A 25,448-nucleotide genomic window follows, 5' to 3' on the forward strand; every position below is an offset into this window, starting at 1 on the left:
TCGTCAAGCTCAGAGCAAGTGGTCATTACAGTCAAGCCAGGCAAATTCCCAGCTTCTTACCACCCACTCTTGGCAAAGCCTTTTGTTCCAGAGCCTTCCCAGAAGCAGAAAGACCTAGACTTCCTTTGAGTTACCCTTTCCCTCCAACCATGATTAATCCCAACTGCCCAGCTCACGTCTTACTTGAGCTGCTGGAATCGATAGTTTCTGGATTGCATGATCCCTTTGTAAATACTGACAAAATCAATGTGGTTTCCATACCACAGGACAAGGAACTCTGAAATAGAGGCTCTCGGTAACAAGCCCCTCACAGACACATGGGGTAAATGCAGGGATTCCCTGCCTCATCGTGAGGCCTTTGCACAAACTATTCACACAGCCCGTTGTGCTGCCTGAGGCAAAACAACATTCAACCTACAAGCTTGGTAGCTATAAATTTGCCAGCTATAGGAAGCTCTGTGTGCTGGGTTGGAAGTGTCTGGTTCAGTGCGTTCACAGATGTGTCTTTGTGTTTTATATGTAACCTTCCCCCACAGCCCACCTGGGATCAGTGTCAGGACAACGATAGTTGTCTCAGTGTCACAGAACCTCCCATGCTCCAGTGTCCTCTAGTCAACAGCCATGCTGTGTTTTTAGCAGTCTGGAATTCCCTCTAAGCCGTAGTCTTTCTCTCCCCTGTCCTCATGCTAAGGGCACTATCATTTCTCTTTGGGGAATGGCCTTCAAGCTCGGGTTTACCTGTATACTAACAAACCTCTTTCTGACACGGAATGTATGACTCCAATTCTAGCCAATTGGCATTTGCAGGCCTGAGGGGCACATGTTTTAGAAAATGAATCACTTTCTGAATTCAAGTAAATGTTTAATCCATAATATTTCTCATCAGACAATCTAGGTTTTCACCTGATTTCCTTTATTTTGGGTAACATTTGTATTATATTGTTAAACTAAATTTGTATTATATTATTAAATTATATTGTATTATATTATTAAATTATATTGTGGGCATGGCAGCTCACAACTGACTGTAACCCCAGTGTTTTTTAAAGAGTTGCAGGAAAGGATTCTGGGATGATGGTGGGCTGGAAGCCCAGGGGACCAGGCTTTGCATGCGGATCATAGTTGCCCTGGAAGACAGTTCCTCTCACCTCTAGAGTCTAAAGTTTGTGACTTGGAGGAGAAGGCATCAACTCTCATTTGTGGTCACTTTCAGTCCATTTCAATTGCAAAGCAGCAACTACACATCTCCCTGCCCGCCCCATGGCAGGCAGCTGGACACACTCACGGAGTAGCTTATACACAAAGATCCTGACCTCCTAAACCTGGGCATGCTGCCGGCCGCCTCTAATCTTGCTGCTGGACCTCTGTACCCATTCTCGGTACAAGCCCTTTCCCTACATGGCAAAAGCAATTTCAGGTACCACTTCTTCCCTTTTATTTTCTCTTGATCTCCTTTAGAAGCAATATTTAAAAATCAAGCATATGCTATATATCTTCAGGGGAGAGAGACAAGGCCTCCCAATAGCCTTCATGACCGTCTAAGAAGACGTTAGGCGTATGCCTCAGTTTGATGACCAGTGTGTACCAGCACAACAAGCAAAAACCAAAAGTCAAAATCAGGAGGGCTGGAGAGATGGCTCGCTCAGTAGTTAAGAGCACTGTCTTGCTCTTCCAAAAGACTTGGGTTCAATTCCCAGCACCCACATGGCTGCTCACAACTGTGACTCCAGTTCCAGGGGACTTGGCATCTTCCTCACATCATGCACATAAAACAAAATATTTTTTAACAGAAGGTGGTGGCAAGCACTAAAATAAACAAACAAACAAAATCAGCAAGCACAGGGAAGTAAGGAAAGCTAATATTTTATGGCCATCAATCTGGTTTATATTAACTTTATGTCCAGCCTCTAACAAATTTAATCATAAAGCATGCAAAGAAGCAGGCAGGTATTGCCAGGTCAAGGCTGTGTGTGGTGCGATGCTTGTCTCCCACTGCTTCTGAGACTCGGCTTTTCCAGTATACCAGAGCTCAGTTGCCAACGCCTGCTTAAGCTAGTTCACAACCACTTGTGACTCTGATTGCTAGGGCATCCAATGCCCTTCTTCTGACCTCCATACATTTTTAATATTTTTAAATTTTTTAATTTTTAAGATATTTTTAATTTTATTAAATATTTAAAATATTTTCAAATTTTTAAAATATTTAAAATGTCTTAATATTTTAACAAATGCCACCAAAAAAAAAGTGTACTAAGAAAGTTAGGAATGAAAACTTCCTAAGTACCCTGAGCTTAGCTCTCCTGAGAAAGCTGAAGGACACAAAGGAACAAACATAGTCAAGCCAGTTCCCATGCTTTATTTAGAGATAAGAAAAGTACACATTGTTCGCTGGATTTCACTTAAGAATTTTGCTCATCAGTGATTGTGGAGCAAATGTTCTCAAGGGACTTTGTCATATATATTAATATTTTTAAAAATATATCTCAAATAAAATATAAATAATTAGGTGTTACATGCGTAATATTCAATCGCACTATGCCAGCTCTTCTTCCATTTGCAACACCATGGATAAATGAACACAGAGAACAGTGCACTACACGTGAGCCAGAAGAGAAAGTCAAATACTTGATAACCTCACCCCCAGGATAAACAGAAAATATTCAGACTCACAGCAGCATAGGCTACAGTTGTGGTGGCCCCATGGGGGGTGGGGGGAGTGGCTTGGTCACAGTACCAACTTAATACTGTAAGTTTTAAAGGTCTAACACATAGTGACTGCAGTCGGGAATTCTGTACTGCAGACTTGAGGTTTGCTAAAAGTAGGTGTCAAATGTTCTCATACCACACACACACACACACAAAATTATAGGAGGTGACAGATATAGTAATTAACTTGATTATGGTAATCACTTCACAATATATGCATATAAAAATATCTCACTGTTTGGCTTAACTGCATATTACTTTTGTTAATTATACCTCCCAAAATCTGTGAAAGTATGATTTTTTTTTAAAAAAAAAAAAGCTTTAATTTTGTAAACTTATTACATGGACATTTTAGGACCTCAGGGATCACAGAGAGAGACATGATATTTACATTTCCTGGAAGTACAGATTTATATGTGTGTGCTTAGTGACTCCTCCCGGGCAGTTAGGCCCCTAACAATGATAGATCTAAGGCGACATCACGCAAACAGAATGGAGGGAATGTTTGGACTGTGTTTCCCACTGTCCTGCCCCCAATCAAAAGCTCCCACAGGGCAGTAACAGCCACAGGACCAGAGCCGGTGTAAGCAGTGCCTTCTCTCTGACAAGCTGGAAAGGAAATGGCCAGGGTGAAGGCCTGGGGTATGACTCAGTAGACAACCCTCCCACAGCGTGAAGGCCTGATCAAAAGCAGAGACAGGTGGGACCCAGAAACCCTTAGGCCGGCCAGCCTGGCATGCGCAACTTCCAACAAGAAAGACAGCATTGTAACTAAGTTGGAAGGTGAGCTTTGAAAATCAGGGATGTCCTCCGATCTACACATACAGGCAGGCACACATGCATGGGCACAGGCACGCATGTATGAAAACAAGCGTGTGTGCTCACACACACACACATACACACACACACACACATACACATAGGGATGGGAGGGGCAAGGACTTTAAAAATAGCTGGATGAGGGTGCAGTTTTATAATGCTATCTATTACCATAGCCACCTGTCACTCACATTCAGTCAAGTCCACATAGCAGGCAGAGCCCCCGCCATCTCCACGTTCCATTCTATTCTAGGTAGACCACTTGATAAGAAAGCAAGCTCTGGTGTCCCTCATTCATTTCCTCTTTAGGCCTAACGGGATCTGATAGCTCTACCAAGGCCCCTCAGTGTAACCACCCCCTAAAAGCAAGCTGCTTCAGGCTCCAGGAGCTCCAAGGCACAGAGGTCTATGCCAGGCTCGGGAGACATGCTCTCCAAGATCCAACCCTCTCGCATCCCACCTGAGACACAGACACGATCCTTAGGACAAGGAAGCATCATGAATGGGTTTTCATTTGTTGATTAGAATTCCTAATAATTGTTTTGCATCCGAAGTGATGAGCTAACAGAACAGAGCTTTTCTCTGCTTGGGAACACAGTAGAGCCAAGAGCAAGGACAGCAGCTCACGTATGAGTCAAGTAAAGGTATCAGCTTAGCAATGGCATTTAGAAAGAGCTGGGTGGGAGGGGATGTCTGCTGGGGAACCATCCCTGTGAGTTAGGGCAGAGCTGAGAGCCTGAGCTGGGGTTTACTTGGAGAGAATAAAGATGACGAGAAGGCTTGGAAGACGGCACTTGAAAACTTCCGAAAATTCCGCTAAGGGTGGATATGCAGAGTAAAGGTGATTGAAGGCAACTGGCAACCCAGGCATGGTGACACACACTGTATTCCCAGCTATACAGCTGAGTGAGGCAGGAGGATCAGTATTTCCAGGTCAGCCTGAGCAACTTATCAAGGCCTGTTTTAAAAAACATAAAATATAATGTGTTAATATAATATATTAAATATATACATTTAATTGTAGGAAGGAGAGCACTTGAATAACGGGTGGACATGATCATGGGTTTGATCTATTATTGAAAATATAGGGAAAAGAAAGGGAAGGAGGGAGAAGGAGAGGGAGGGAGGGAGGGAGGGAGGGAGGGAGGGAGGAAAATCTTGAGCATCAGGACTGTCCTGCCATTTTAGAAATCAAAGGGGCAGGTGGTAGAGCCAGGCGCTGCATTTGGCCCTAAACACAGTGTGTTGAAGGCACTGCCAGGACCCCAGGGCAGCGTCCTCTCAGAGGTTGTTGGAAGGACAGGCTCACCACACTGGCCATTTGGCAAGCCTCATCTTTCTCTCCCCTTCTGTCTCCCACAGAGGGAAGAAGTCCATCTAAGAGGTGGGCGATAGTGTGGTTGCTTTTGGCGCAGAGGCACAGGAGGAAGCCAGTGAGCAGCAGCCTCCTGTGGCTTTGTGGGGGGACACAGGGACTGAAGAGTCCTTAGTGGGAACTCCCCTACCCAGGCTCAGGGGTGAGAACTCAGAAGTCAGGAGGATTGTGGGCAGAGCAAGAGCTTGGAGGGGGGGCAAAACAAAGGAGAGAGGAGGCAAGGTCTGCATGGAGTTGAGGATGAGATCGGGCCTCGCCGTTGCTCTGCTATGTAAGGGATGGAGGGCTGTGGGCGAGACTCTGAGTCTCCCCACTGGGGGGCTGGAGAAGAGTCATGGTGAGGAGCAAGGGTCCATCCTCCACAGCTCGGTGGGACATTGCTAATGCGTGCGAACGACCGTTCCTTAAACACCACCGAGGACTAACCACCGAGCTCACCACCCAGCCCACTGCGTGCTATGTGGGGGGTCCGTCTTCCAAGCTCTTAGGAGGAAGCATCCCTTGTCTTAAGCTCACCGTGTTTTACCTAGTTTACTTGCTAACTTAGTGAAGAACTGGTTTTAAAAATTCAGAGGGTGTCATATTTATTTTCTATACATCTCGTCACTTCGGATGTATGTTTGTAAACAAATATGTTCCAGTTTTTAGGAGACATATGGTTTCTAACTTGTTTGACTTAATAAGGTAACAGAAGTTCCGTGTTAAATCTGCCTCTAAGGGCTGCACTTTGAACGATTTAATTAGGGCTTCTAAGAGCATCTAATTCCCGGGCAGAACGAGATTCCTGTCTCTCTCTCCTCTACCTTCCGTTTCTTTGCAGACAGAGAAGTCCTTGAAACCAGAACAGGTAAAGAATTGCCCACTCCTCTCCTCTCTGTTCCTGGAAACACTCAGAAGGACTAGTTGATTTATTTATTCTCTAGATCCCTCTCTGACAAAGCACAGGAGAAATCTGGAGAATGTCTGAGAGGACCATCCAGGGACGGTATCTATCATGGCTGTGGCCAGATTTAACCAAAGTGTTCCAGGGGGCTCTTACAGCACAAACCAAAAGCACACTCGCCAAGCAGGACTGCACCAGTAGATCCCAGGGCCACAGGCTGCTGTCCTCATCCAGTAGGTGCTTGATGGCCACTTAACCTGGGAAAGCCCAGCCCGAGGAGAGTCCACTGTGCCCCAGGTCTGCAGCAGGCTCTTGGTCTATAGCAGCGGAGTACCCCACAGCACATACCTCTGAGAGTAAAGCTGGTAGTTAATAAGCAAAGCACTCAGGAGCACATCACTAACACCCAGTGAGTAATTTTAAATGTTCCCTCCTGTCACTGTGGCCATGGGATTTGCCACTGTCTGCTCTCACTGAATTGTGTCTTGTGAAAGAAAAAAGGACCACACACACACACACACACACACAGGCACGAAGGGGATCAGAACAGCTCACCCTGTCTTGCAGGGTGTCAGTCCTCATGGGTTAGACCTCATAAACTGTACATTGGACAGTTAGAGAAAGGTGATGCTGGTGTAAGGGCTTTGTCTGACCCTCCTTGGAGATAGCTGTTGAAGAAGGCAGGGACAGCCGGGTGATATGCTAATGCTTCTCCAGCCATGGTGTCCACGTGGTAAGATGGTACTAATAGCAAGGGTGGGAGATGCCCTGTGGGGCCCTCCCCCGGAAACTTCCTTCCCTTTCTGTTGTGATGCCAGCACTGTTACTGTTCACTTTGTTGGTGGTACTTTTTCCCCTCTCACAGCATTAAATACTGGGTTTGCACTGAGGGACTGCAAGTTCAGATGAGCTGTCTGGCACCTTCCTTTTCTGTCTCCATGTGTGAAAGGCCAGATGTTCATTTCTGGGACCCATCCAGCCTGTGGCTTCCGTCCCACTGCGGTTTTGTAGAATCAGAGTTTTCCCATTCAAACAGAGCAGTGGTTGGAAGTTGCTTCCAGGACAGGTAGAGCTGGGCGGAGTAGGAGGCTTGGATCTGTGTGGCTCTGAGATGAACGTGGTCACACAGACGAGGCTACCTTGAGAGTGACTTGGTGTATGATTACTTTTGGAAAGATGTGTTATCCTGTGATTCCCAATGGCCTTTTTACAGCTTTTCTATATGGTGCTCAGGTGTCAGGGCTCCCCCTTCATGCTCACATGCCCCGTGAGCCACATCTATGCGTCCCCATCACGATCATCTGAGTCATACTCACTGCAAGGAATGCTCACTTTACAGGCTCCATCAGGTGAGGCACAGGAGCCCTCACAGGCCAGAGAACTGCACACCACAAAGACGTTTGACCCCAGGCTTATGGGATATGAGATAAGTTTATACTAGACAAGGAAGATAGATTACATGAAGTTGTCTTATTTAAGTTCCCACCCTGTGCAATGTTGAATTTTGCCTCTATTTTCAACCCTTTTTCAACCAGGGTAACTCTCATATAAGAGTCCTTTTAAGCAAACAACTTTGCAACTATGGAGTATGAAGGACCCTGTCTTCAAAGACCCCTGTGTGAGCCTTAGTGATGAAAGATCCTCCCCCAGCAAATAGAAAAACCTCCCATGCCTGGTCTCATCCAGGAACCAAAACATAGCTCACCAGACCCTGGAAGCCTTTGTCCATTGGGCTTCAAAAATGTTGCTTAAAGAACAAAATGGAAATTTCTCTGAACCCAAGAGCTATAGGAAACGGCCCACTTTCTGGATCAAAATCATGAAACTGAAGCATCAACGGCACCGGTCTGAGAGATGACTGTGGTCAGCTACACCTAGTTAAGTAGGTGTTCCCAGAAGTGACTGAATGCTTGAGATGCAAGTCGCGGTGCACCAGACTCCGTGCATTCACAAAAAGTCTCTGGTCAGTTCAGACGATTTTTGAAGACCAAGTGTGATAAAGCCCCGTGTGTGCTATGAAGTGCTGTGAGCAGCCTATTCTCCCCTTCTTAGCCATTCCTCGGAGAAGAGCCTGTCACGGAGATGCCAAGGACTTGGTTTGAGTGCCACAGAGTACTTCTTACCTCTTGCTAATATTCCACTTCCTTTGATTTTCCAATCCTCATCCATCACGTTTACCATGGCTATATCAGGCTGTTGGACATTTCTGGGACGAACACAAAATGTTTCAAATATAAATAAGAATATTTTGATAAAAGCTTAAGGTTCCTTGAATTCAGCAGGCATTTCTGACTTTCTGGACATTTTTATCATAGCATTTTAAAAGTGCACTCATTTTCAAACTTTATTAGCATATAATTATTGAACAAAAAACGAACAATATAAACATACAATTTTCTGCGGTATGTGTCTACTTGTGCTATCACTGAAATGAAGATAATAAACGGATCCATCATCTCCAAAACTTACTGCTCTATCATCACCCTCTTCCACATGCTTGGCTATTTTTAGCAGCCTTAACATATAAAGAGAAGCCATAGAGTGATTTGCCTGTGATTGACTTACAGGTTGGCATGCTGTCTTCTAGTCCATCCTTCTTGTCAAGATTGGTAGGGTTTCCCTTTCTTTTGAGGCAGATTCATATTACACATATGAATCATATTTTCTCACCCATTTGTTTGTCAATACACAGTGAATTGTCTCCATATCTTGGCCACTGTCAGCCAATATACAGAACACAAAGGATCTTGCTTCTCAGGATTCTTCTATTGTGCCTTTCAGTGGATTTCCAATTTCAATCTATCTATGTATATAAATTCATCAAACCTCCTTAACACTTTATTCTCCCCTCCCCCAAGCCCAAAATGATCATGATTCTTCTGGCAGATGGAAGGCCATATCTCATGGTGGTTTAGATTCACATGATTCTGGTGAAGAATGGTATTAAGTATTGTATCATACACAGTTGGTCATTTGTATGTCTTCTTTGGGTAGATTTCTATCTATGCTCATGTTTTAATTGGGTTATTGGGAAGTTAGTATTAAATTTCAAGGATTTGTGCATGGGTGGTACAATGGGCTGTGTGCTCCTATATCAATCATCAGTGAAGAAATGCCCTACAGACTTGCCTACAGGACAGTCCTATAGAGGTGTTTTCTTCATTAAGATTCTGTCTTAATGGTTTTTTGCTGTGAAGAAATGTCCTGACCAAACCAACTCTTATAAAGGAAAACATTTAACTAGGGCTAACAGTTCAGAGGTTAATAATTGTCATCATAGCAGAAAGCATGGTAGTACACAGACAGACATGATTCTGGAAATAGAGCTAAGGGTTCTGTGCCACCATCCAGACTGATAGGCGGCAGGAAGAGAAAGCTACTAGACCTGGCTTGAGAATCTGAAAAACCTACTCCAGTTGCCACTTCCTCCAACCAACAAGGCCACACCTCCTAATAGTGCCACTCCCTGAGCCTTGGGGGGGGAGGGGGGTGCATTTTTATTCAAACTACCACAGATTCCTTCCTCCCAGATGACCCTCCCTTGTGTTCACATAAGAACTAGCCAGGGTAGAGGGAGACTCTGGTTCCCTAAAGTAGCTAGCACCCAAAAATCTCCTCAGAAATGGGACACTGAAGAGAGAAACCAAGTGGAGACTGAGGCTCATATTGTGTTGGGGGGTGGGAGCTGGGGGAGGCTCTGGTACTCTGAGCTTCATTCTGTCCTACTGGAGTACTGCTCTGTGATTCTTCCTTCATGTGGTTGTTAATTTTTGAAGACTCTTATTCTGACAATAAAAAATGAACTCCCATTGTGCGTAGGCAGAGTATGAACTTCTTAGATATGTAGTTTACATGCCTCATAGTTTTATAAAAAACATTAAAGAACTATTTTAGAATTATAAAAGAAGAAGAGGAATCAGAGGTGTGGTTCAGGAAGGGAAAGTATTTGCCCTCCACTAAGCAGTGTGGAACTGAGAGATAAGTCAGTAGAAACGGGGAAGCCCAGAAACTAATGTGTATACAAATCTAAAGATTAAATAAATGTGATTGTTTTTTTAGTCAAAAAGAACTAAATTGATAGGCAGGATGAAGCTAATCATCTTTCCATTTGGGAGAAAATATAGTCAGGGTGTGTGCTCTCAGGTGCTTTTCAAGAAGTTTAAGGATCTATATGTGAAATATTAAAACTATAAATTCACTAGAAGAAAATGCACGGTAATTTTTGTTGGATGGATGCTGTTAGGATGAGGGAGGCATTCTTAATCGCAACACAAAATAGCAAAGAAAAGAAATGCATGAAGTTGACTGTACAGAATGAAACCCTGATGTACAGGGAAACTCAGTGTAGGGTTGCCTGTCACGTGGGAATGGGAACAGTAATATCAGAAAAAGGGGCTAGTGCCCCAGTCATAAACAGGATGAAGAACATGGTTATGTTAGAATGTGCAAGAACACAAATTCTGGGCTCCAGAAGGTCAAGCTGGCCACTCTGTCCTTCCTTTTGCCTTTCTCCCCCCAGGGCTATGTTTAAGTCTATATTAAAGCTAATTCTTTATAAATTCCACCTTTGTTTCATAAAAGAGTGGAAGTAATCAGATCCACTGATAAAGTAATAAGTCACTATGGGTTGTGTGATGTGCAGTTTCTGTGGACCTCCGTGGAAGTGGACATTCTTATTAAGAGTTAATGAGAAGGTAAATGAACATGGTATTTAAAGACATACAGTACCTATCCTGTGCAGGTCCAGTCAAACCTGCAGATCTATCCTACAGAAGAAACTACACCACAGAAACAACAGCAGTGATGTTGAAATAAAGATTCCTTAATCATCTAAATGCTTGTCCATAGCAGAATGGATGCTGCAGGGTTTTAATGAAATGATACCTTCCTTGGAAAAGAGAACCATAGCAAGATGAAACAAGTACACATGCACACACACACACACACACACACACACACACACACACACACTTATGCATATCCTAGTAACCCACTAGGAAAAGATTAAATGCACAGATACCTAACTGCAGAGTCTTTTGAAAGCTTTTCTAAATCATGTGTGGTTGGGGCCCAGTATATGTTTGTGTGAGTACAAGTGGCTATGCAGCTCAGAAGGTGCCCTCTGACCCACTGGATCTGGGTTCTGGGAACTAAACTTTGGTACTCTTCAAGGGCAATATGTGTTCATTGTAGTGGGTGATAATTAATAAAGAGTACTGCCCCACCAGGCCTCTGCACCAAGTCCCGGCAGGTCCCGCTCAGGTCACTGTCGCTGCCAAGCAGATCTTTCCCAGCTAGCTCTCACAGCATCCCAGCTGTGTTTCCTCTCCGCCATAGACTTTGTAATCATGGGAGTCCCACGCTTCTAACCTGTACCCATTCCTTCCAAGTATCCAGTGAAGCATAACTTTTTTTTTATTTATTCGATATAGTTTTTATTTACATTTCAAATGATTTCCTCTTTTCTAGACCCCCACTCCCCGAAAGTCCCATCAGCCCCCTTCCCTCCCCCTGCTTTCCCACCCAACCCTTTCCACTTCCCTGTTCTGGTTTTGTCTTATACTGCTTCACTGAGTCTTTCCAGAACAAGGGGCTACTCCTCCGTTCTTCTTGTACCTCATTTAATGTGTGGATTATGTTTTGGGTATTCCAGTTTTCTAGGTTAATATCCACTTATTAGTGAGTGCATACCATGAGTCACCTTTTGAGTCTGGGTTACCTCACTTAGTATGATGCTCTCCAGCTCCATCCATTTGCCTAAGAATAATCATGAATTCATTGTTTCTAATGGCTGAGTAGTACTCCATTGTGTATATATACCACATTTTTTGCATCCACTCTTCTGTTGAGGGAGTATCCAGTAGAGCATGACTTTTAGACTTGAATAGTTAATCAAATATATTTATGTATATAAAACTCCCAATTACATAATGCCAATTTAGATGATAAATTCTTATCCCAATGTTTCTTACCTCTCCAAAACACCAGAAATATGTCTGAAGTCATCTGGATATCCGTGTCTCCCTCTCCCTCTGCTCCCTTGTGTAGACCTCTTTCTCTCTCTCCTCCCCTCCTTTCCCTTAGCTCCTCCTCCTCTCTCCCCTCCAGTCACTGGCCTCTCACTGCCTCAGTGTGAATGGATAGGAAATATCTTGCAACAACTCATAACTATTGAGCTATCTCTCCATCCCTCTGTAAAGGGAGCCTTTGAGGGGTAGAGAATTCTAGGATTAGAAATTATCTCAAACACAACACTCTATGGTGCACATGCATAACAATATCACACAGTAGCCATAAACATGCACAATCTTGGCAGGAAGTAAAGGTGCACGCATTTAATCCTGGCACTTGGGATGAAGAGGCAGGTAGATTTCAGAGTTCAAGGCTCTTCTAGTCCTTGGTGCAGATGTATCCACCTGGATTGGGCACCCCAGAACTCAGTTGTTCTCTGCATTTCTACCCATTGTGGGTTTTTTATAGTGGACTCTGTTTACAGCAAAACAGAAAAAGAAAAAAAAGGGGATTCTTTGGTGATAGGTGAGAGAAAGGTATTAGAATATAGTTAGAAACTACGCTACTTAGAAACATGGCAGTAGTAAGTTGTATTCTAGGGTCCATGACCTCACCACCTATCAGTACTACGCTAAGTTTATAGTACCGGGCGTGAATTCCCTCCTATCAAGTGGCCTCAAGTCTAGTCACCCCAGAACATTGGGGCACTATTGCACCTTTCATGACATCTTGTCGTAGCTGTTGGTCTTACACAATACCATTACCACTAGATAGGACAATTAATTGCTTTTCCCCATTGGCAGCTTACATGGCTCCCTCCAGTACTCCAGGGTAGTCCTTACGGAAGCGTTTTCCAGGTTGGTGTCGTCTTCTTCTTCTTCTTCTTCTTCTTCTTCTTCTTCTTCTTCTTCTTCTTCTTCTTCTTCTTCAAAATATCACATCTAGTCTGTGCTGCCCATATGCTCCCGGCTGGCACTGGTCTTTTAATTTGGCAACCTGTGACTTCTAGGACGAGCATAATTCCTCATTTATGGTAACTGATTAAATTCTTGTATATAAATATGAAAGCTAATATTTTAAAAACTCTATGCCAAATAACAATTTCATTTACAACAGGATATAAATACAATGGTGTTATACTTCTCTCAGGAATAAGTGCAAAGGTCATCTCCTATGATAAGCCAAACACCGCCCAGTGGGAGGCTGGCCTCCACACAGCACCCCAGAACCACCACGGGGACACCCAGTGAATCTACTTCTCCCCCCTAGATAACTCCTTCCACTTCTGTTCATGTTACAGAACTAATTTCTGTGACATTTTATTTTCATGCAGCTTTGAAACCAAGAACGTCTTGAGTATTTATGAGGCATTTACAAAAAGAACAGAGTGAACGCAGTTTAGACAGGTCACAATAATTCTCCCGATCTCTCTGACACCCGGCGTCTCCAGCTTCACCTTCCTTCCACATCTCCTCAATTAAATTAAAATATGGCATAGTAAGTCATGGCGAAAGAATCTGAAAGGGCACTGCAGAGGTGAAAGTAAAATAACCTCTGGAAAAACATTCCTGTTATCAGCAAATATGTTTAGATTTTGTTGAGATTAAAATAAAATCCAGGATAACTATCAAAGCAAAATGTCGCTGGAGAGATGGCTCGTGCCTAACAGGCTTGCACCCAGGCCTGTGGGCTTGAATTTGAATCCCTAGGACCCAGGTAAAGGCGAAGCAGAAGCGTATATCTGTCATTGGAGCACCCCTGAGAGATGGGAGGAGGGGGCAGGAGAATCCCTAAAGCCCATGGGCCAGCTAGGCTGGAGACCAAGTAGCAAATCACAAAAGACTCTGTAGCAAATGTGTGTGACCTTTACACATGTGCTATGGCAAACACACTCCCCACAAGCAACCACACACATATATTGTATACCACACACATACACACTATACAGACACACATAAACACATATACACACATGTGCTATACAAACACGTAAACACATGTTCCACACATATATATAAACATACATGTATACACATCCATACACACACATATACACATACACACACCACAGACCTACATATACATACACATGCCACACACATATATATACCATACATGGACAAACACACACCATACACATACACATCCATACACACACACCATGCACATACACACACACACCACAGACCTACATATACATACCCACACTACACACATATACACACCACACATGGACACACACACACCATATGGACACATACTCGAACACATACACACACACACACACACTCCAATACATACACACACTCAAATACACACACACACACACACACACACACACATTTTGTTTTGTTTTTAATGACAGACCCAGTGTCCTAGCTTGGTTTTGCTTCTATTGCTGTGATAAATATCGTGCTCAACAACAACTTAAGGCAGACAGGGAATACTTTATCTTAAAGCTTATAGTCCATTATCAAGGAATCGGGGCAGGAACTCAAGACAGGAACTGGAATAGAAATCGCAGATGTGTGCTGCTTACTCCCTGCGGATGCTCAGACTGCTTCCTTATACAACCTGGAAACTGTTGCCCAGGAGTCTCAGTCACTGATCCAGACAATACCCCGACACACTTGCCTACGGGTCAATCTGAGGGGACCCTTTTCTCAGTTGAGGGTCCCTCTTCCCAGATGACCCTAGATCATGTCAGGTTGACATGGTAACTAGCACTCAGGCAGAAACGGGAAAGGGAAGGGAGGGAGTTTCTGAGGATTCTCCTTGACTCACAAGGATGCCTCACAGCCTTGTCAGCACCACTCCAACCATGGGCACAACAGGGCTATGCTGGAGTTGCCCCCTTGTGCGGAGTCACCGCAGCTCCTCAGTCTAGGGGCTGTGCAGAGGGATTCTGTTGATTTTGGGGCACCCCCTGCCCCAACACAGTATAACATGCTGTGTGTGAAATGGTGGGCACCACCTCCAACCTCACCATCAAAGCTCTGGGCTTTCCTTTCTGTGACTCTGGGATTAGCTGTGATGTTCAAGTAGCAAAAGGCTCAGGCATACCCAGAAACCTTCCCTAGAGCTGGCAGACACCAGACAGTCCTGGCGTGGCTTGTGCCCTGTCCCTTACACGGAGCACTCTGCCTCTGAGGTGCACAGCCCAGAGCCTTTGAGGTAACCGGCCTATGGAAGGACGGTGAACTGTCTGGACAGAAGTGCAGTGTGCAGTATTCACGTGTCTTGGTCTCTTTCTCATCCATTGTGTAACGTGAAGATGAGAATACACACCACATGGTTGTTGGGTTTTTTTTTAATATTCCTTTGTTCCTTGATTGTGGTTTATTATTTCCCAAAGAGCTTTGAAATTTCCCATTTCCAGGAGGTTTCTGAATTTAAAGTATAATCATTTTTAAAATACCAAAAATTGGTAAGATTATCTGAAGACCGTGGTTCTCTCTGCTCAGGATAAGCCACTTAACGGATGAAATTGAGGAGGAAAAGCAAAAGCTTCGTTCTCGGGATGTTAATCTAGGCTTCCTACGGAAAGAGCTCAGAAATTATCCCGCACCGTAAATGGAGAGTGAGTTTAAACATCAGCGTAAAGAGTCATAATTTAGTTCTAGTCGGGAGTAGCTGAGCGAGAGAAAACTTGATTACTTAGGGGCACTAAGCATGTTAGAAGGAATACAAATGTCTCCAGCCAGGGCAGCCGCTGCAGTCCGGCCTTTTCGAGCCCACTGCTTTGATGAGAGCTGATAGGCCCTGCTATGACTACCCGTCAGGGAGAAAATGAATTTAGGATGTCGTTGTCATTTCTCTTGTCCATAGGCCCAGCCTTTTAAAACATTGAGTCATACTCATGCCAAGTTAGCTAACTTAATTTACCGCTGAAATGGAACCTAAAGTGGTTAGGGCTGTGATGCTCGCCTCTGAGGCTTTCAAACTCTGGTAGCTTGCTCACGTGAACTATGAAAGACACAGATAATGCCCTCCCCAGAGTAGCCATGGACACTACCTCAGGTGCCATTTAATAAAACTGTGTGCCCATGACACAGCATGACTTTGCCAAACTGGACACCATGGGAAACGTGCATCTAAATAAAAATGTGGAATATATTTAATTCAGAGAATCTGTGTGTGTGCATGTGCACATGTACATGTGTGTGTGCACATGTGTGTGTGCACATTAATGTGTTTCTGTATGCATGTATATGTTTCTGTGTGCATGCGTGAGCACGTGTATGTGCATGTGTGTGCGTGTGTGTGTGTGTGTGTGTGTGTGTGTGTGTGTGTGTGTGTGTGTGTGTTTAGCTTCCAGGAGCATCGAATAACTTCTAGGGAAATTATAATAAAAACCTGCAATGATAAAATTTGATAGACATCTCTCATAACATCTGTTTTGCTAGGAACTGAGATGGTATATATTAAATGTTACGCATAGGAGAATATTCTAAGAATGATCCAGAGTATTGTGGAAAACACCTGACATCTATGGGTGGGTTTTGTAGCCCAGAAAGGAATACAGCAACATCAGAGTGCTTGGCTGTGGGCATGTCATCTGGGGGTCCACCATTTTCCTTGAATGGGAGCCTCAGGAAAGCAAGGAAGGTTTGGAGAACTTAGCAGGTTCCCCAAGTGCATCTTATGTGCTCTCAGATTTTAAAATGAGAGCTTTGTGTAGAGGAGGATGAATGTAAGTGATACTTGTGTGTGCTTGTGTGCATGTGTGCTTACAATGTGTGGGGGCGGAGGTCAGCCTAAGGAAGTGTCTTTCCTCAGGAACCATCCATCTGATTTTTGGAGAGGGAGGGGCAGAGTCTTTCACTGGGACCTGAGGTTCAGTACTTTGGCTCTGCTGTCTGCACTTCCCCAGCAATGATTACAAGCCCAAGTACCATATCTAGTGTTTTGCATGTGTGCTGAGGATCAAACTGTCTGTCCCCAGGATCTACTATTTGGAGATTACATATGTTGATTCCCATGATAGGTAGCTATAATTTGTATGTGTTTGCATTTGTTGGGAGTCTAGCTCAGAGGTGGCATGTATGTGCATACATATAGGGATGAGCAAAGGGGTGGAGAAGTGATTCTGTGTCTCTCTCCACAGGGCATGCACACCAGGCTCATGGTTCACCATTCACAACTGTATTGTTTATGTCATCTGCTCTAAAGAGTGTCTGTATTTCAGTGTGTGACTGCTAAGCATTCTCATGCACGTTGCGGGTTGTACATCCTCTGTGTTCAGATCTTAGAAATGAATCAATGCTGTCACAGCAGGTGGTCTTAACTAGCAGCATGAACGTGACCTCTTACTGTCTGTACCCTCTGAGCTAAGGTCTTCATTGTGTGTCCGTTTCTTCTTCTAAAATGTGGAAGTAATGGGTTTCTGAGGACTAAAGGGGTTTGTTCTCAAAATAGGGCTTAACAAAATGTAGATGCTCACTAAAATCAACAGGTAGAGATAGATAGATAGATAGATAGATAGATAGATAGATAGATAGATAGATAGATCGATCGATGGATGGATAGATAGATAGATAGATAGATAGATAGATAGATAGATAGATAGATAGATCAATGATGGTGGGCCATTCTAGAAAAATGAAACAACAAAGAGAGTGATAAAAGAGTTAAAACAGTCTTGAGTAGACCCTGGATCCAGGCATGTGTGCATGGGCCTCTTAAAGCTGAGCTAGGAAGTAATAAAACTATGCAGACTCTACAGACAAAAGTGTGTACTTCTGTGTGCATGCTGGAGCCACAAGTCCCTCTTCCATGTGTGCTCTTTGGTTGGTGGTTTAGTCCCTGGGAATTCTGGGGTGGGGGGGGGGGGGTCTGTTTGGTTGATATTGCTGTTCCTCCTATGGGGTTGCAAACCCCTTCAGCTCCTTCAGTCCTTTCTCTGACTCCTCCATCTGGGTCCCCACACTCAGTCCAATGGTTAGCTGAGAGCATCCGATTCTGTATTTGCCAGGCTCTGGCAGGTCCTCTCAGGAGACAGCCACATCAGGCTCCTGTCAGCGAGCACTTCTTGGCATCCACAATAGTGTCTGGATTTGGTGTCTATATATGAGATGGATCCCCAGGTAGGGCAGTCTCTGGGTGCCCTTTCTTTCAGTCCTTACTCCATACTTTGTCTCTATACTTCCTTCTGTGAGTATTGTGTTCCCTCTTCTAAGAAGGACTGAAGCATCCACACTTTGGTCTTCCTTCTTCTTGAGCTTTATGTGGTCTATGAATTGTATCTTGAGTATTCAGAGTTTTGGGGCTAATATCTACTTATCAGTGGGTGAATACCCTGTGTGTTCTTTTGTGACTGGGTTACCTCACTCAGGATGTTATTTTCTAGTTCCATCCATTTGCCTAGGAATTTCATGAATTCATTGTTTTTAATAGCTGATTAGTACCCCATTGTGTAAATACACCACATTTTCTGTATCCATTCCTCTGTTGAGGGACATCTAAGTTCTTTCCAGCTTCTGGCTATTGTAAATAAGGCTGCTGTGAACATAGTGGAGCATGTGTCCTCGTTATATGCTGGAGAATCCTCTGGGTATATGCCCAGGAGTGGTATAGCTGGGTCCTCAGATAGCACTATGTCCAATTTTCTGAGGAACCACCAGACTGATTTCCAGAGTTAACCTCCACTGTCTTAATAGCAGATGACCTCCCAGGCTTCAACAGCATCTTACAGGTCCTGGTCACTACACTGCTTTTCTGCTTAAAACTCTTTAATGACCTCACACACACACACACACACACACACACAAGACCTTCATGCTTGTATGTGCAATATTGTGTAGTGTTTGAAGCTGTCCCCAGCATAGGCTCCCACCTCGCTACCCAGTGAATCCCACAATTAAAATTCTGGCTGGTTTTTGGTAGAAGCAGCGTGGGAAAGTCCACACACAAGAAACACTGCAGTTCTGCATGCATCCTCTATTGAGAAGGGCAGTCATCCCACCATGTAATGGTATTTGGAGGTCAGGTGCAGAGATATAGTCAGTTAGGGTGGAATTATAGTAGGGTGGGCAGGCCCCTAAACCAGTAGGGCAAGCATCCTTATGAGAAGAGGAGACACACCAGACAGGACTCAGAAAGGGAGCTAGAGTGAATCAATGCATCTTCAGGACAAGGATGGGGGTGACTGTAGAAGACTGAGGCAGTGTAGTGGATCATCCTGACAACTCGAATGGGTCAGGATCAGTAAAGCATACATCTGGGTGCTTCTCTGGGGTTTCCAGGCAGGATTAGCTAGGGGAAAGACTTCCCCTTTGTGTGTAGTGGAGTAAGTTATGTGGGCTGGGGCCCCAGACAGAATTGAAAGGAAGGGTAGAAACCAGTGAGCTAGCACAGACACACACTCTCTCTCTCTCTCTCCCTCCATCCCTCCCTCCCTCCTCACCTCTCTCTCTCTGTCCCTTCCTCCCCCATCGTGTTCTCTCCTCCTTGACAGATGAACCATGAACAAAGTAAACCCTTCTTCCTGTCAATGTTGTCTCCGACATTTTGCCACAGCAGTGAAATTCTGACTAACACAATGTAAAACAGATTCCCCAAGTGCCTTCAGAAGGAACATGGCTCAACTAATTTGATTTTAGACTATAAGAAAATGACTTTGTGTTGTTTACGGCCGCCAGGCTTCTGTCTTCTGCACAGCAGTCTGAAGAAACACACGCAAAAGCCATCAACACAAAGTGTCCTCATTTATGAAATGAGCTACAATGGCCTTCCTAACCCCATGGATGCATTGTGGAGATCAACAGAGAAAACCTGGTGTGCAGTTGTTAGATGCGGAAAAACTGTACCAGTGTGAAACAGACGTGTCAACTCACACCTGTTATCCCAGCACTCTGAAGGCTAAGGAGGGAGGACATCCTGGGCTACATAGTCCATCCCAAGCCACCCTGGGCTACAAAATAAGACCCTGTTTCCAAACAACACATTTCATACAAGTGTAATATGAAATTCTTATTTCCTGGAAACCCTCTCATGTCTCTCCACAGCCTTAACACACTGCCTACCTTCTCCAAACACATTTTGGATGTTTCATTTACTGTTTTATTTAACGAATTGCACTGGTTTTATCTTTAAAAGCCCCAGAGACAGATGAAAAGGCCAGCTCTCACCCTCAGCTCGCTGTCTAGCCCTGAATGTGCAGCTGTTACTACATAGAGCATTGTTTCTGAAGGACATGATTTGATTTGTCTAGCTGAACATAAATAATATATTATATTATAATAGTCTGTTGTGTATTAATGTTTAATATGCTAATGAAGTTTAATCTCTGTAGATTTGAAAATAAGATTTATTCTATTTAAGGTGAAAAATAATTTATTTTCACATGTTTGGCTGGTTTTTGTATATGCTGCTTACTAGGAATCTAATAAATGCGTATTTTATAAAAATGGCTATTTTAATAGCATTCCTTTGAATATGCTCATCAATAAATTTAATCAATTACCTATTCAAGCGCTAGAACAAGCATTCTAGTCCTGGTGCAACAAAATGATCTCTTGCAAGGAAAAAAACACGACGACAAATCTGAATAGCAGGAGCCATTAGTCACAAAGTGGATGGGAACAAATCTCCCCTTTGATACCCAGCTCCTACTTAAAATAAAACCACCAGAATGCTGTTCTTGCTGAATTACATCTCTGAGAATCTTTCAGCAGTTTCCATGCAGCCCGAGGCTAACAGGGCCCTGTCATAACCCAGTGAAGCTGACGGCAGCCCTGCTTAGAGAGCAGAACGGAGACCGTGAAGGCTGTAAGCCAGAGCTCAGCAGTAGAATCAGGAGGAAGCCCACCCCAAACCCTCCAGGCCCCACCACGTGACTCTGACATCAACTAGCATCCTCTTGGCAGGAGCAAGACTCAGCCGAGGGACCCCTCCGGAGCCTCTATAATGACAGTTAATGAGTCTAGAATAAAAACACCAAGCTAGCTCTTACTTGCCTGAATGGGTTCCTGGAAGAGGGGACAAAAGCTTTATCTCACTTCCAAGTGGACTTGAGCTGACGTCAGCTTCAAATGCTGTGCACTAGGAAGATGTAATTTTAAATGTTGTTGCTTGAGATCTCTGAAGAAGAAAAGAAGTGGAAGAAAGTGGGACCCAGGACCCCAGACCTGGGGTGGACGGGTGATGTGGAGCCTCAAGTCCAGCCACAGGACCAGAGCTTACTGCTCAGGCGCCTTGGCAGTAGTGTGGTCCACTAGACATTCCAGTACAAGAGAGAATGGTTGTTTTGGGTACAGACTCGTGGTCCAGAGCTGGCCCTGAACTGGTTCCGTAGCTAAGGATGATGTTGAAGTTCTGATGAGAGGGAACGGGCCCTGATCAGTAGATAGCAATCTCAACAACAAGAAGCTCACCTCATGTTCATCGAAAGACTCCTTCCTCCCCTCCCCTCTGATCCAGCGTGCTTCTCCGATCCACGATTTGACTGGATTCCATGAAAGGTACATGTTAAACTGCTAGCATGAATGTTTCCATTCGTTCTTTAAAATATACGATCCCAATCTTAAATGCAAATATAAAAGCATCTAACTCATAAGTGAAATGACCGAGATGAGATACTTTACATTTCATAGCTGTCCTATGAATATTCACTTACTCTGAAAGAATGACTCCGGGCTCCGTCTTTCCCTCTGCTGCTGGGACACCATCCAGGCTTCAGCTGCTGGTGATGGCAATGATGCCACAGTACCAAAGAAGGACAGGAGAGGGTCACTGGTCACCTGGGTTTCTTAGAACACCATCACCTCTTCTCTTCACTCAACCCAAGTTCAATTCAAAGAGAACATCTCGGTCTCTGAGGTCTGTGAAATCCCTTCATCTATCTCATTATAAGTAATCACACCACACTATCCTCGAGTGGCACTTGGACTGGTTCCCAGCATCCTGTGTCCCATGAGGTGCCACCCTATGAGTGTCTGTGACACTAGGTGGCAAAAGGAGCGCAGCCCTGCACCTGTCTCCTCTGCACACGTGCAGGCAACACTGTCACAGCATCTCAATCACACACCGAATGATTCAGGCCCAGGAAGATGACAGCAAGCACCAGGCCAAGCCAGGAGCTCCTTCGTGTGGAGCTTTGAGCAGCTACGCAGGCTGCATGCCTCCATTGCTGTAGGGAAGGGAAACCCGTAACCCGTGAAAACAAGTTATCCTGTGCACACACAAAACACAGCAAGGTCAATGCAGACCAACAGCACATTCTCTTGGCCACGTTCTCTTGGTCAGGCTCTCAAAAGGGGAGGTTCTCTAATCATGTGTGGCCTACATTTAGAAAGAACTAAAATGGGTGCAGGTAGACTCCAGTCCCTGAGATGACAATGCTGGGTTCTTTTCCCCGACATACAGCTAAGCACGATGATAATGGATTCATATGTTGTGTTAAGTATCTCAGACCTTTGGAAAGGTACTCAACAGGGCTGTCCGTCCTTTTCTATTCTCTGGACCACATTTTCATCTGAAAAGTTCACGTGCCAGCACCACACAGTTTCCCAGGATAGCTTTTCTGAGTTAAAAATTTATTCACACACACACAAAAAAATCTTGCATTTTAAGTAAGTGTATGGTTTGTGTTGGGTTACATTCATAGCTACCCTTGGCGGTATACAGCCCACAGGTTATCAGTCGGACTCGTATCCCTGACTGGCACCTGAGAGCCTGGGCCTACCTACGAACCAGTTCAGTCAGAGCACGCCACATTTCCTGTGTTTGCCTCCTGAGACTCTCGCAGCAGAAACTCCAGCCTGTCTCTGGAGGTTCTGCCCTCTTACGGCAAAGCCCTGCTCCCCGCCTCGCTGCAGAGCCCATGAGCGTCCTAAAGTCATCACTTGGCATTTACACACATACTTTGCTCCCCCTCACCCTCAGGACAGATTGCTGTTGTCCTTAATCTTATATGTAGCAGGAGACTCACGTCACTCATACCTTAAATCAGCACAGCTCCTCACGGGTCATTATTTGGAGGCCCATACAGTTACATGCAAGTCTATTCATGTGAATGACTTAAGATCTCACATTCCATAGATAAGCATGTTATATACCTATTTCATAATTGTCATTTAAATGTCTTTATTATGAACAATGGCTTAAAGTATCTGCATTTCCCCTAATATATATGAACTTGAGTTATTTTTCATATATGCTGCAATGGGGAAGGGGCGTCACATATGTTGTCGCTTGCCCACAGGTGGTTTGTAAGGTGCTGCCCCTCCACAGGGGCTCTCCCATTCTTTCTAAACAGACAGATGTGAGTTTTCCCTTGGTTGCCTCTTCCCAGATGACTAAAGATAAGCATCTTTTCTCGTATGAGTTACTTGGCCTTCCTCTTCTAAGAATCGTCTATTATAGTACATCAGTCATCTTTCTTCCTCATCAGTCACCTATTTCAGGGCAATTTGCTGACAATCTATTCTTTATGGACGCCACGCCTCTGGGTTCCCAGACTTCTGTTTAAGTCTCCCCACCCCCACACTTCCAATGATTGTTCTTTTGGAAAGATAGGGTGTACGTACGTCTAGCACTTCCAAGTTCATCTGTTCATAGTTGCAGGCTTCCGTTCATGGGCACTAATGCTCCTCCCCAGCTGCAGCCATTGGGTGTTCTGTCCTGCCTTCCCCACCCAGCCCGTCCCTGGGACAGTTCTCACGACGCCTGCCCCCTGCTGTGCACGTGTTGCTATAATACATGTCGCCCCTCCACCCTCAGAGCCTGTTTCTTCTGCTTCCATCTGAATTGATGATCTGCCCCTCAGGAAAATCCTTGCTTGGATTAGCTCTGGAAATGTTCTGAATTGTGAATTAACTTGGAGGAAATCTGCTTGCTTAAGAGATCAAACGTTGACATTCATTTTTTAAAAAAAAAATGCATATAACGGTGGGTTTAGATATTTTTGTGTTTCATTCATGGTTTTACATTTTTTCCATAAAGGTTTTCTCAGCTTTTGTTGATTCATTTAAAAAAAAACCACTCTGCTGTTTTGTATAATCTTTCTATTTCCTCTGGAATATTATCTCCAAATGTATTCACATCAGAAAGGAAGTGCTCGTGTACTACACCTTGAGTTTTTGCCAATTTAGGGATTACTGAATGAATTAATGCAACATACATCTGACACCAATCTCTACAGCCAATTGTGAATAATTTAAATAGTTTAAGGGATTCAAACACAGTAGATTAAAGCTTCATCGCTAGATGGGACCTTCTTACTTTGTCTCCAGCCAAAGCGAATAGCGAGTGTGTCCCCGCACAGGGGGAGAGCTTGGCTCACACCTAGTAGATTGACCTAGCCTCATCCCTGTTTCCAAAGCTGAATCAAGCCAGCAGCCATGCTGCCAAATGCTTTTTTTTTTTTTAACTTGAACTATCTTGAGGATGAAAGTAAGCAGATAGATTTTGTGACAGCTTTGCGAGAAGCAATATTTTTGAAATAGGAGGTCTGGGCCGGGAAGCCCTGGTGGCTACTCAGGTCTGAAATCACAGCCTCATAATGAGCTCTTTGTGGAGCCTGCTTAGGCGTGATTTGTAAATCTCCCCGAGTCTTTGATAGCATCATTATCTGTGACCTACAGTGTGTGCACTGACCACAATCTTCCCCTTTCTAAGTCTGTTCCACACTGTGTGCCTTCCTGTGCCACTGCACTGTTTGCTCGCCAGCCCTCGGCATCACTCTAGAATTCTCTCCAGAATTGTAAACATAATATTCAGTCCTGCTCCAGGGAGGCCTGAATTAGCTACAAAATCCTCAGAAAAGTTATCCATTCAAAGGGTTTCCACATGTGATGAATACAGAGTGGACACTCTTGAAATAGAACTAGGATCCCCCTCCTCCTCCTCTTCCTCCTCTTCTTCTTCTTCTTCTTCCTCCTCCTCCTCCTCTTCTTCTTCTTCCTCCTCCATCCCCTCCATCTCCTCCTCTTCCTCCTCCTCTTCCTCTTCCTCCTCTTCCTCCTCCATCTCCTCCTCCTCTTTCTTCTCTTCCTCCTCCTTCATCTTCTCTTCATCTCTTCCTCTTCCTTCTCCTCTTCCTCCTCCTCCATCCCCTCCATCTCCTCCTCTTCCTTCTCCTCTTCCTCCTCCTCCATCTCCTCCTCCTCCCCCTCCTCTTTCTCTTCCTCCTTCTCCTTCTCCCTCTCCTCCTCCTTCTCTTCTTCTTCTTCTTCCTCTTCCTCCTCTTCCTTCTTTTCCCCCTTCTCCTCTTCCTCCTCCTCCTCCTCACTCCTGTAGCTGCCCCCCAAGCATCCCATCCTTCCCTAGAGACAAACTGTGTGTTTGAACACACACACTCCAGACCGTGCTCTGAATAATAATGCCAGAGGCTAATGTTTCTGAAGTGCCAGAAGCCATGCAGACCAGACTCACCAAACACTCACAAGCTTAAAACGTGGGAACACATTTTACAGGTAGAAAACAGCCCAGGGTCACCAGCTCTCCAAGTGACAGAATCTGATATCAAGTTCCTGACCACAGCCCTGGCAGGCATGGCACTGAACCACAGGTGGAAACTTTGTCCACTACAGCATCTTCCCCAGTCTTAGACTCCAGCCTCCCTGCCAGAGACTTGTGCCAGTGACGGATAGGGGGCACTAGGCAGAGAGCCCAGGAGACCACAGGGCAACTACAGATACAAAATGAGCCTGT

At 44.5% G+C, this 25,448-nt stretch overlaps 1 protein-coding gene across 1 annotated transcript in view; it reads left to right on the forward strand.

The window, feature by feature from the left end:
* Pacrg (parkin coregulated) overlaps window positions 1-25,448 on the forward strand; it is a 428,615-nt gene that overhangs the window by 274,185 nt on the left and 128,982 nt on the right. The window lies entirely within an intron of this gene.

The sequence above is a fragment of the Apodemus sylvaticus genome, chromosome 23 (assembly GCF_947179515.1).
Source record: "Apodemus sylvaticus chromosome 23, mApoSyl1.1, whole genome shotgun sequence".
Taxonomy (NCBI): Eukaryota; Metazoa; Chordata; class Mammalia; order Rodentia; family Muridae; genus Apodemus; species Apodemus sylvaticus.